Source organism: Equus asinus, chromosome 17 (genome assembly GCF_041296235.1).
Source record: "Equus asinus isolate D_3611 breed Donkey chromosome 17, EquAss-T2T_v2, whole genome shotgun sequence".
Taxonomy (NCBI): Eukaryota; Metazoa; Chordata; class Mammalia; order Perissodactyla; family Equidae; genus Equus; species Equus asinus.
Window position 1 is genome coordinate 31,179,103 of NC_091806.1, and position 12,995 is coordinate 31,192,097.

General features: G+C 49.4%; 1 protein-coding gene across 1 annotated transcript in view; it reads right to left on the minus strand.

Moving 5' to 3' along the window:
* The window catches only part of LOC123278167 (bone marrow proteoglycan-like), a 59,998-nt gene that overhangs the window by 35,288 nt on the left and 11,715 nt on the right, over positions 1–12,995 (minus strand). The gene's annotated exons all lie outside the window — the stretch shown is intronic.

Consider the following 12,995-nt stretch of genomic DNA (forward strand, 5'->3'; position numbering starts at 1 on the left):
CAGCCCTGATAGAAAGTTCAGGTCACAGTTGTGAGTCCAGAAGAAATCTTAACAGAGATGAGCTGGGTCAACTGAAGAGGGGAGGCTGTGGCCTCGGCCCCACCAGTGCAAAAAGGGTGCAGAAAAGAGGAGAAAAGAGAAATATAGACGAGACGAGAAGGGGAGGACTTACCCAGATGAAGAGCAGCAACTGTCCCCAGCAGGAGAAGGGGCAGGAGCAGAGGGCGTTTCATATCTACTCAGTCTTGTGACAGGGACACAGCTCCACCTTGCCTCCCTGGGTTGTCCAGTATGTCTGCAAAGCCTCTGTCACACGGCAAAGAAGAAGAGTTTGTTTAACTGGTTTATTAAAGGGCCAACTACAGAGCTTGCTTCTTGTCCAATGAACAGGCCCTGAGCTGGAGAATAAGGGAAAGGACATGAGGGTGTTGGCTCAAGGTCAAAAGTCCCTTTTTTCCTGAGAACTCCATCAGAGCTCTCTGGAACAACACTTAGCCCAGACCCTGTAAGAACAGGTCTGCTCAGGACCAGGGCCAATTTCACTCACAGTGGAGAAGAAGAGGGAAGGAGAGTAGCCATTATGGTCCGAAGGACAGACCTCTGAGGTATTTGCCAGATAGGGTCCTGCTTCCTCCAAAGCCCTGGACCCCTCCTCCGTGGGCAGCCAGGGGAGCACTCACCTTCTGAGAGTCTGAGGCTCTGCTCTCAGTGTCTCTGGCTCTTGGGCCCCAGAGGCAACCCTTATACTGGGCTTTTGGGGATGTGGGAAGAGACTCAGTGTGGGGTGCGGGGCATTGGAGCTGATCAGGGGTTTTCTCAATCGTCTCCTCCCTGAACCCTATTGTCTACTATGACTGCAGGGACTTACTTCCTGGGGTCTACTGCCACCCACCCTGCTGTGCTTGAGAAGACCCCAGATGTATATTGTCAAGGCAAAGTTGTTATTATTGCCCCTAAATGGCCCCAGTCTGAACAATGCTCCTTAACCCCAGGAGCAGCCTCCCTTTGGTCAATATCCCAACAAATGGAGTGGAGAATCCAGGGATCCGGGAGACCATGAGAGGAGGAGAGAGGAAGTGAAGGGAGCCTCAGCTCCCCTTGGCCCTTATCTAGAACAAGTCCTTTATATGCATTGCGTCCCTGAATCTTCACTTTCATCTCATTCCCATTGGGACATGTGATTATCCCTACTTCACAGACATGAAAAGTGAGATTCAAAGAGGGAAAGTGACTGGCCGAGATTTCACTGCAAGCAGGAGAACCAGGATTTCGAAGTCTGTTTGGCTCTACAACCTCTGTCTCTCTGTCTCCCCTCCCTCCCTCCTTTCCTAACTCTCCTTGTCCCTCTCCCTCCCTTTCTCACCTTTAATGTGTGAAAGACCTATACTCTTTCTTCTGCACTGAGGATCTAAATCAAGATTCTCAACCTTTGCACTCTTACCATTTGGAGTCCATTCGTTGTTGTCGGGGGCTGCCCTGTGCATTGTAAGAAGTTTAGCAGCATCCCCAGTCTCTACCAATTAGATGCCAATAACACCTCTCCAAGTCATCACTATCAAAATTTTCTCCATACATTTCCAACTGTCCTCTGGGGAGCAAAATGGCCCCAGCTGAGTATCACTGATCTAGAATGTGCCATTTTGTCCAACCTCAGGTCATATCTTCTGGCAAGGCAGCATCAACTTGAATGGAAAGCTTCATGCAGAGTCATTCAGACATCGGTGGACCACCTTCCCCACCCCACCCCACTCTCCATCTCCCTCCAGCCGTCTACCACCACAGGGTCAGGACTAGGGGGAAGTGAGTGATGCATTCATCTCGAGTGCAACATTGAAGGGAACACTACAGAATTCAGTAGTCAAGGCAAGTAATATTTCAATGCAATCTTTCTTAAAAGTCAAAATAAATGCAAAAATATCAAAACTTCCATCAACCAAGCTCCAGCCAAATTCAGTGCACTCCAAGGAAAGACTAGCAAGTGCTAAGCGGTGACTTTGCTGGGTATCACTGCCAAGAGCTAGTGGACTTGTCAGGATGGAGGATTCAACTCTGTGACCTCCTGGTTTTCCTCAGATTCCAGCCCAGTCCCCCAGTTCACAGGGAACCAGGAACAGGTAACTCAGAGGGTGAAAAGGCCTGGATTTCTTCCTCTCCTCTGCTCTCCCAGGGGACCTACAAATGGAGAAGTATCAGAGAGGTCATTTCTGGGCCTGATTGCAGAGTAACTGTCCTGGCTGTTATCTCCCCACCCAAGGGACCGGACCTTCAGCTTATCTAGCTGACTGAGGGGATTGGCCAATTCCAGGGCCCCCAAACCCTGGTCTCTGGGTTTCAAACTTCAGATCGCTTAGTGGAGGAGGGAATAGAGGACTAGACATCCTTCTCATTGTTCTCCCCCGTCCTGGGGCCGACGTCAGGGCATCATTTCACTCCGCGGTTGTGTTGACCAATAAGGTGAACTACTCCCATGAACCAGCACCACGACAAGCTTTGCACGCGTTTTTTCTTTTCAACGTCCATGTTTCACAGATGACGAAACGACATCTCAGAGCCCTTATACAGGTGCCCAAGATCACACAGCAAGTCAGAGACAGTTCTAAACCAGAGACAGGCTCCTTATGCACTCACGACTGCCTTCCCTCTGCCTCCTCTCACTCACCTTCCTTCTCCACAGCCTGCTCCTCCTCTGCATTGACCCAGTTTTCTTTGCATATGAACCCTGGGAAAAGTCATTCCAATGATTTGCTCAGTCACCACAGTGATGCCTATCTAATTTAAAACTGGAAATAACATTTTTAAAAGTCTACCATGGGCCACATATCATGCTTCATTCAGGCTTTTACATCCATTATCCTACTTAATTAGTCACTAAAATCATCCTACAATCTGGTATTGCCATCTCTAGCCTATATATCTACTACAAAAGCTCAGAGAGGTTGATGACCCAAGTCCACACAACTCATAAGAAGTGGCATGTTGACCCTGCTCTGTCTGACTCCCAAGTCCTTGCTTTTTTTGACACACCCAAATGTGTTACCTCCAGACACTCTAGCTAATGGTGCCAACGTTTTCAATGTCCGTCAACTTCCAGGTCTCTGGCTTACTGTTTGCATTTATGTTCATAGGGTTTTCAAACTCTGCCTCCCCAGAGTCTGTCCACCCCCACATTGTGTAGAGGGTGTGTCTTGCCATCTTGAGAGGCAGTGTTGCGTGATGTATAATGAAATCACAAGTCCCAGAGTCAGCCCTCTGTGTCTCAGTTTTCTCATTTGTAAACTGAGGCTAATGCCAGAACCTACCTCTAATGAGATCAGCTTCAGTACGGCTCTCAGAACTGTCCCTGTCAGATGGTGTTGGGAGTGGCCCTTGTCAGGAAACCAGGGCTAGAACTGTGACCCTGATCAACACACAAGCCCTGAGTGTTGCTTGAGCTCTGCACTTTGCACGATGTGAGGACTCCACAGATTCCATTGTAAACACACCATCTTCCTTTCACAGAGCTTAGTTAATATCTAAACTAAGATAAGAGAAAGAAAGAAAATTTCTTGGAGAAAGAAAATGCACACAAAAACCCGTATTTTGAAATGTAAAGCCAGTGCCCTTATGTCATTATTTTCATTTTCTACAACATTTTTTGTGGATGTATAACATGCATTTTGTCAAGTATGGTACACTGCTCAGGGAAGTTTTACAGAGTGAATGCTTCCACATAACTGTGCCCACAACAAGATGCAGAACGTTCCCGGGAACCCAGACGTCCCCTTCATGCCCCTTCTTGACATTAATCCACCAAAGGGGATTTCCATGGACTGGAAGTCACACTTCTGTCACAACACACGCCCCCAACAGAAGAGATTTATGAGGGACAACTCAAAATCCACCTACCGCCTAGCACAGAGCCTGGCACCTAGTAAATGCTTAATAAACGGGAGATTTTGTTACTCTTTTTATTAATATAGGAATAGAGGGAAGTAATGCCTTCCCACACCAGAATATAAAGTCCGTAAGGGCAAGGAGTGAAAATTCTACTTCAGCTACATCCTCCACAGTACCCAGCACAGGTCTGAATCCATAACAGTGTTTCAGAATTCCATCATCTTTGAAATCCACAGACTATTGTGGTAAATTGCAATATTACAATGGACCTGCTTGATTTCTATCTGTTTCTCAATTTACTGTGCAAATCTGAGCAAGTAGCTTATCCTATCTGGCCCATACTCAAAAATGAAAGGTCCTGATTGGCCTCTCTCTATGACCTTGGTCCCATCTGTAATTCTCTGAATTTGAGGGGTCCTGGAGGAAAGGGGCTTCAGGGCATTGACCGCTTACTTTCTGCTTACCTCCCTAGTGGAGAGAGGATTCAGAATGCCTTCCTTCCTCATCTCTGATTGGGACACCCTCACCTCAGCTAGGTTGGAGTCCTATGCCCCAAGATGAACCCAAGGTTAAGGGAGTCCATCCTGCCCGCCTCCCCCTGCGCCCGGCACTGTGCTCCATCCCCATAGGATCATGTTCTGGAGGGGAGAGCAGCCAATGCCTCCAGCCAGAGAATCATAATGGTTAAAGGACCATGCTCTAGAGCAGATAGTAAAATAACAGCTTTGCTCGCATTTGGGTATTCAGCCTTGGGCAAATCTTTTAATAGGTCATCCCTTCTCTGAGCCTGGCTCTGTAAGATGGGATAATAATTGTTGATCACACAAGGTCATCTCTGTATAGTGCCTGCCACAGTAGGGAGTACTTTGTGAGTGTGTAATAAGTGGCAAAAATTAGTGGATATTGTTGTGCTTATATTATAAACAACTGTATGTTCCCAAACAGTGTCCTAACATATTCCCAGGCCTTATATAGAGTTGACCATAGAGCAGGTTGTCTGATATTGGCTTTCCCAAGGAGAAGACCCTGAGACAAGGACTTGTGTGCCAATTTATTTGGGAGGTGCAAGGGCACTAGTAGCGAAGAGAATAATTTACAAGAAAGTATGTGTTGTAAAGACAGCTACCTCCCTGGGTAACTGGAAGTTAATTCCACTGTGAAACAGTGGCCAGGACATGCCTTAAAATTGTTCCACCTGAGGGCCAAGGGACTGAGGTGCTCATACACCCACTCCTGAGAGTTGTCGGCTGTTCCTGGGACATGCTAATTTTCTAGCACCTTAAGGAAACCACAGTCTGTAGGAGAGGCCAGGACATTGATGGTCCATCATGAAAGATTCAAGAGAGATTGGTGGGGTCCTGCCAGGATCTGTACACCGGCACCCAGTAATTGGGCATTCTATGAAAAGAGCTAGCTGAGCCCATTCCTCTGTCTCCAAGACTGCCCCACAGACCCCACCCCACGTTTCATCCTCCTTGACAGCAGTAACTTCTGGCTCCTTTCGTGAAAGACAGTAGAGTCACCGTAGGGCAGAAAGTTCAAGATTGAGGCTAAGCAGAGTGGATCAATGATCAGAGGAAACAGAAATCAGTTTCAGGAAAGTAATTTTATTCCTGGGTGGTGGAGGAAGGGGCTGCAGGCACGGGAGGGGAGGCAGGGCCCCAGGAGGGGGCGGCTCTGAACTCCTGACTGGGTCCTGCCAAGTAGAAACAGACACAGAAGGAACGCCTAACAATGAGGTACTCTCCAGCCACCTTCTGTGAAGGCAGAACAAGAAGGGGCCTTCAGCCTCTTGTTTCCCCTGACTTAGCCCCAGGAGGGTCTTGCCCCCTCCCCACCGCACACTTCACTGGAAATGAAGTTTGAAGATCCAGAAGGCCTCTCCCTTGGAAGGTCCAGATCTTCCTAGCACCACCTCCATAAGCCCCTCCGACCTCCCATGCCTTGTCATCTTTCATCTCCACTTCCACATCACCTCGGTTCCACATGGACACACAGCTGCCACCAGAGGCCAGCTGCTGGCTGAGAGCCCAGTACCAAATATTCCAGGCACTGCCATCAACCCAGTAAAAGCGCCGGCAGCTGCCCTAGAGGAGAGAGGAAGGGAGAAGGTGGGCTTGGAGCATAAGACAAAGGGAAGACAGGTAGGTAGAGCTGGAACTGTCCCTGTCTGATCCTCCTGCTGCCTGCTGGGCATTTGCCTTCTCTGCTGGACCATCATGGACACAGTCCTGGTCAACCAAAATGTTTATCCACAGTGATCAGCACAATTAGATTCTATGAATCCTTGTGACACACTCATCCTTCTGGCCCTGACAAGAGGTGGGACAGGAGTTTCAACCCCATTCTAGAGGTGAGGACCCAGGCTCATAGTCCTGCCCAAGTCACACAGACATTCAGAAGCTGAGCAGAACTTGAACCCAAACCTACTCATCTAAAACCTTGGCTCTTCCCGATGCCTACGTTGCCACCTTGCTCTCGTGTCCAGGTGTCCAACTCACCCCAATTCTTCAGAGGATGAGAGAGCAGAAGCACAAAGAAATCTGCAGCAAGTTGAGCACTGGCTTGGGTCAGAAGGGGCTCCCCATTTAGATCTGGGACCCCTCTTACGAAGCCTGTGTTCATGCCTGAAATCCAGCCTTGACCCTGGCTGACACTTCTGGCTGGGCACTGGATGTGGTAGGTAAAGATGAGGTTATGGATGGAGACGAGTTTGCCCCAGTAGCACCTCTGCCAAGTATACTGCAAGGCAGGATAAGGGAGGAAAAATGGGGTGCCCCTCCTCAGGAATACACATGATGTTAGCCTTGGGTCTTGCAGTCTCCACAATTCATTCCCCCACTCACCAAGCCAGTCAAACAGCCATTTGAAGACTGGAGATCAAAATGTAACTACTGTTTCCACTTCACCCTCACCTCTTACGCCCTCTTACCCACCTCTAAAACCTCTGAGAGCCTCAGAGCCTGCTGACACCCCCAGGGTCCTCAGTGAGGAAAATAAACAGTGACTCAGAGGCCAGACACATCCCCTCCATGCCCTTCTCCCCACCCCGGCCTCAGCATCAGCCACAGGCCACTCACCTGAGCTTGACTAAACGTCATGGCTCTCACCACCACAACAAAGCGGCAGGTCTTGCATCCAGGGATGCCCACCTGTTTGACTGTATCCTCTTCTTTAGGGCACAGAAAGTCCTTGTCCACCTCTTCTAGGGCTGAGACTGATTTGACAGCCCCCTCTTCCTCAGGAGCATCTTCATCTCCAGAGCCTCCCTCTTCCTCTTCCTCCAGCAGCGTCAGTTCCTCCATAGGAGCCTCCATTGTCCCGTGTTCTGGCATCTCCCCATCCTAAGGCAGGATCTCACCTCCCAAAGGGCTCTCAAAGATGGACGTTTCAGTCCCTGGTAGACAGAAAGTCCAACTGCACCCCCTCACATCTTTCCTGTTCCTCTCCAGAACCATGGACAGTTCCCTCCTTGACCTAGCCATCAGAATGCTCAGCCTTGGAAAGAGAGGAACCTAGAACCAAGCCTCCGTGTGGATAACCTAGCCTCCCACATGAGGTCATGGGGTGAAGATCAAGGACTTCACATCAGGCCATTGTGGGTTTGGGTACTGATTCCATCATCTACTAGCTTTACTTCATTTGCAATATGGGTATACAATACTACATTCCACGTGGGAAGGCTATGCGGATTAAAGGAGATAATGCACAGAAAATGCTTAGCACAGTACACTAGGTGAGCTCAAAGTAAAATAAAGTCATTATGGTGATCATCATGGGCATTATCTATAAAGAACAAAATTGATAATGTCATAGTATAAATGAAGCTGCAGATATGCAGATGCCCCAAGGGGTCCTTTTAACTCCAGGTTCTACAGTCTCTGTTCCTTTAAATGCAGACATCTTGCAATAGAGGATGGCCAGCAAAAGAGGTGGCTTTGTGACTCTGACCCTACATACTCTAGAAAGGAGCAGAGGAGAGAAAGAAAGACTGAAGACTAAGGAGACTTACCCAGATGAAGAGCTGAAACTGCCCCAGATAGAGCAGCCAGAAGCCAGAGTTTCATCTTGGCTTTTCCCTGCAAAGGGGAACATAGTTTGTCAAACACACACATACACACACACACACACACACACACACACCCCACAGCCACACCATTAGGGGACATTGGGAGTGAGGTAAAGAAACAGCAGGCATGAACAGAAGCCAGGATGGGCCATAAAAGCTAATGCTGAGCCCAGCCTTTGATTCTCCAGGATGCTAGCACTTCTTTCTGAATAGAATGAAGCAGACCATGAGGGGCAGACAAGGTTGGCTTTCCTGTGCACCTGAATGTGAAGAGGGGAATATTATTTTTGTTTTGTACTTAATAAGCCCCTCACAGTCTCTGAAACAAAGAGAATCCAGAAACAATGATTATTGGCCTTCCTAGGCCACACAGCACTTGAAAAGTGGGTTCCCTCCTCAAAGCTCCAAAAGCCACATGTGCATCTCTGCCTTCCCCAGACAAGGAGAGCTCTCGCATACCTCAGAAGGAATGTGAAAGGTAGAGGATGAGAATTCCTGTCCCTGCTGACACCCTTGAAACCTGACAGCCACACACAATCCCAGCCAGCCCTCCAGAACCTCCCAGCCCAGGCCAAATGCCTCCCAGGAGATGAACATTTACTTGGAATAAGTTCCACTACACGAGAAAGCACTTACCTGCCCAGAAGTCTTCCTGGGTCCTGAGGAATTCCAAAATCCCAGATCTTCCTTCTCTCCATCCCACAGTGACATTTTATATAGGGACTTTGGAGGAAGTTCCCCAGAGGAAGGAAAGTTTACCACAGCCTGTGGGAGGTGGGAGGGCTGATAAGAACCCTTCATTTCTTCACTTCCTTGGGGAGACCACTCATTACCCTCAAGCTTCTCTCCTGTCACCCCTTTCAGGAACCTGGAGCACCACTATCAGATGTCTCAGAGCCAGTGGTTCCTATCCTGTACTGCATTTCAGAATCTCCTTGGGAGCTTGTCCAAAATGCATGGTTCTCCTGCTTTATTGGTGGGAACTTGAACTGTCATAGAAGTTTTAACCCTGAAGTATATTTCATTAGCTTCACAGTAAACCTGCCTCCAGGAATGTTGGAGTGTGGGCATAACCAGGAGGACTTAGCGGACATGAACTTAACTGTAGATGAGGGCTGCCCCTCGAAGGAAAGTGCAGAGAAAAGGGGTGTGGGCAGCTTTGGGAGTAGTTTGGGATGATCAAGCAGTGGGCACTTGCAAAGGCCCAACACCAATGATCTCCCACCGCAGGGAGAGAAGGGGTACGATTCCCACACACAAGGCCCATCAGCCTTCAATGACTCTGCCTTCACCCCTCATCTCCATCCTCAGGATGGTGGGATAACACCACCCCAGGAGCAGCCTCCAGAATAAGGCCATGTCTGGAGATCTGATCAGCAGGCACATCAATGAAGATGACACTGCATTCTCCAACCAGGAGGCCCACAGCCATTCCCAGTGAATTCAGCTCTCAGGAGCCTGGGCTGGGGCTGAGGACGTTCTCTGAGGAGGAGATGGAGGCAGCGGTGTCCTGGAGGGGTCCTCTTCCCCAGCCCTCTTTTTTCCCAAACTGAGCTGGTCCTCCTGTGGGTGCATCAGCCCATCCTGGCCTGAACCCGTGTGTGTGAGCCTGACACTGTCTTCCCACAGCTCAACTAAGTTAGTGCTTTTGTATGCTAGACTTCGGGTTGACATCAGTACTGATAAAATAGCTAACTTGTCTCTCCTGCATCCTGGTGTCCTCAGCACCGTCACCAACATAGCCACATGGACCCGCACACAAACGCTGGCGAGCTTGCTGTGGTTTGTTATTAATGCTATTTCATAGAAGAAGAAATGTGCAATACATGGAAATTCAAACTGGAACCCATGCTCATTCCTACCACTACACTGCTTACTTCATAATTCTGCACAAAATCCAACATTTAGTGACAACCTGCCATTGCCAGGCCAAGGGCTAAATGCATTACAGATGTTGTCGTACTCAACTTTTATTTTATTGAAGAAGAAAGTGAGGCTTAGTAAGGCTAAAAAAATTGAAATGTAGAACTGGGCCTCAGACACAGAGCTTTGTGATTCTGGGGGCTCGGATTCAGACTTCTGTGCTATGTCTGTCCGGGAAAAATTAGGACATTCCTGGGCACCTTCTTTTCTATAGGTGCTGGGTTAAACCAGGTTCTGCTGCAGTAACAAGTGGGCTGCGAAATCTCAAGGTTTACTACACACAGCAGGTCAGACAGCACCTTCCATCAGGTATCTATGCCTTCAGGGACACAGGGACCCCCAGATCCCTGTGGCAAGGACAGTGAGAATGGGAAGAGCATAGGGGGTCATTTAAAGGCCAGGCCTGGAAGAGACTTACATCATTTCCTCCTACATTGCATTGGCCATACCTAGTAGCATGCTGCAGAGCCCAACTTATGCAAGGAATAACAGGAAACACAGTCTACCTCGGTCCCCAGCAAGAAAAAAATGGTGAACATTGCACTCTCTGCTTCCTTATCTCCTTTTCAATGGCTTCTCTTCTCCACAACTGCCCTCTCCCAATGCCACTGACAGTGACACACATCCTCGCCTTCTATGTTTCTTCTACAAATCTTGTTCTCGGCAAGCTATCAATCAACCTCCCAGATGCATTAAGAGATAATACTCTTAGGGGTTTCTTCTCCTAAGAGTATTTGCTTTTTAATCAAAGGCTATTCAAGATTGCAAGGACTTAAACAACCAAAGGAATGAATATATAATGGTTGAAGTCGAGTCCAATAACAGACAGTGCTGGATATTTGAGGGACACCTTATCTACACTTGCCTGCCTCAAGCAAGCTTCAATCTGGAGACGTCTAAGCCCCCTTCTCTCCCTGCCATCCCTCTACCTCCAGTCTTGGCTTGCAGGATATTGGGTGACTGGGATTGGCTAGAACCAAGTCCCCAACAAGGAGTTAAGTGGGCGCTTGCCATTTAGCCAAAATCCCAGTCCCAGAGCTCACTATGCAGAGCTTCCTTTACTGCCTATCCCTCCCACCTCCTACAGTCAGATTCCACTGTTCTTTTAGAAGCAGAGTGTCAAGAATTAGCCTGTTGAGGAGTCGGCCCTGTGCCTCAGTGGTTAAAGTTCCACACACTCTGCTTCGGTGGCCTAGGGTTTGCAGGTTAGGATTCTGGGTGTGGACCAACGCCACTTATGGGCCATGATGTGGAGGCATCCGACCTACAAAGGAGAGGAAGATTAGCATAGATGTGAGCTCAGGGCGAATCTTCATCACACATACACGAAAAAGAATTCGCTTGTTGCAGTATGCAATGCAGGGACCTGGGTGGAGGCTTCACCCCCAGGTAGCCCCCGTTCCATGCCCTTGGGGAGACTGGCATGCTGTGATTAGCAGCTTCCTGACTCAATCTGCACCCAAGGCTGAGGGACACACCCCTCTGTGGAGGAGAGGCCTCTTCACCAGAAGCAGTCCCTGAGGTCAAGCATTGGTGAGATCCATGGCAAGCCCAAGACCCGTGGTCCCGTTGTCAGAGGCCCGCTCATATTCAGGGAACTCAGCCCTGCTGCTTCTTCGCGACCCGCTTCCCCTGGGGTTCTCTGCCCTGTCCTGTTCCACCACCTCCAGAACCTTTATAAGAAAGCACATCTGGGAGACTGTTCTTTTAGTTCCTGAAACTCCACATCACATCAGATGCCTCGACAGGCACACACGTGTTCACACACAAACATAGACCTGTACACAGGTGTGCTCAGACACACACTAACACGTATACACACCCCAAAACATACTGGCCAAAGACACACAAGTACACACATGCGTGCACACACGGATTCAGGCATCTTATGGTGCAGAGCTTCATAGGTGTCCACAGACACACAGGCTTATCCATAAATACACAGAGATGCACAAAATGTACAGCCTCAAACAGCACACAAATACACACTGACTCAAAGATTTACGCACATTTACATATACAGATTCACACATACACAGATACACACAGGTATACAAAGAGTGACTCGCTTACACACCAAAATACATATACACGCATGTGCACGTGCATCTCCAGAAATATTTGCACCTTCTCCCTGTGCCCCATGTAGAACGACACCCAAAGAAGTATTTCTGTCTCAGAGTGTCCCCCTCATTCTCTCCCCACAACCCAAGGCTGTCTGCCCTCTTAATACCCAGTCTCAGGTCTGAACTTCTGCTTCCTCAACCCCAGATCCTACTGGGAGCCAAGCATCCTGCCTCGAACAAGGTAAAGAGCAGCAACAGTTCTCTCTCTCAATGTCCCCTGGGTCAGAGAACAAGGAATGAGGGAGAGAAGCTGAGGCCTGGGGCTGTAGACACAGCATAGGAGCCACAGGCTACCAGATATCCTGACTGGCCCCAAGGTCCTCCTGCTGGGAGGCAACTCTCTCCCAAGATTGTGGCCCCTTTAGGGAGGTAGGCTGCAGATGTGGGAGAGGGAGAAGGGTCAGGGAGTGGGAAGGACAGCCACCCTCCTGGGAATGGAGTGGGGAACAGATCTCAGAAGAAGTTGGGGCCTTTCAATTCACCCACAGTGGCTGGAAGAATACAACTAGAGGCGACTATCTGAGGCCAACAAGATAGAGGACTAGAGGGACAGGCTGCCACCAGACAAGACTACTAACTCCTTGCTCCCAGGTGCTTATCCACATGCCATCTCACTGCTCCACCCCAATCCTTTAATCAGCAAGATCGCCTCCGTTTTGGAAAGCCACCCCACTCCCACCCCACCCCACACTCCATACTGAATCCAAACAAAGCAAGAGGGCCAGTTCCCCACCTCGCACCTAATGGGATCTTCCCCAGAGCCTGGGGGGGAGGGGTGGGAATCCCGGAACCAGGGCTGAAAAGGGTCCTCCAGAGTCCATGCTCCGCCCCCAGGTGGCGCTGCAGCCGAACACCTCCAGATCCCCCACCCACACCACTTCCACCACCCACCCCACCTCCACCAGGTTTTACTTTCCTCAAAGCCCCCCGCCCCACCCCCCCCACCCCCCCCCACCCCCCCCCCCCTCCGCCTTGCAGGAGTGAGTGATTCCAGGCGTTTC